The sequence below is a fragment of the Wasmannia auropunctata genome, unplaced genomic scaffold (genome assembly GCF_000956235.1).
Source record: "Wasmannia auropunctata unplaced genomic scaffold, wasmannia.A_1.0 LD336116.1, whole genome shotgun sequence".
In the NCBI taxonomy this organism is placed as follows: Eukaryota; Metazoa; Arthropoda; class Insecta; order Hymenoptera; family Formicidae; genus Wasmannia; species Wasmannia auropunctata.
Window position 1 is genome coordinate 21,542 of NW_012026774.1, and position 357 is coordinate 21,898.

Consider the following 357-nt stretch of genomic DNA (forward strand, 5'->3'; position numbering starts at 1 on the left):
TTTAAACGTTGCACGTTTAAACGTTAGTACGGGAGACATAGCGCAGACGCGCTGCGCTACACGTCTCCCCCACCACCGCGCCAAAACCGGCAACCCGGGGGGTATAAAAAGCCGAGGCAAAGAGCGCCCAGGACCTGTCGTCTACGAGCCATCCGACCGCTCCGGTTACAAGACGAAACCTGCTTCCTAGAAGTAGTCGAGAAGTCACGAGTCTTGGCTTCGGTCTAGCAGTTCTGGACGGCTACCTCGAAATCCTCTCGCCACCCTCTTGGCTCTCGCTCTAGGGTAACGAGTCTTTGCCTGCGCCACGGGTTCGTGGCGAGCGACCCGGCCAAACCCATCCTGTTCGAATCGGCA

The 357-nt window shown here is 58.3% G+C and overlaps 1 protein-coding gene across 1 annotated transcript in view; it reads left to right on the forward strand.

Annotated features, from left to right (window-relative positions):
- The window catches only part of LOC105448182, a 5,615-nt gene that overhangs the window by 4,720 nt on the left and 538 nt on the right, over positions 1-357 (forward strand). The gene's annotated exons all lie outside the window — the stretch shown is intronic.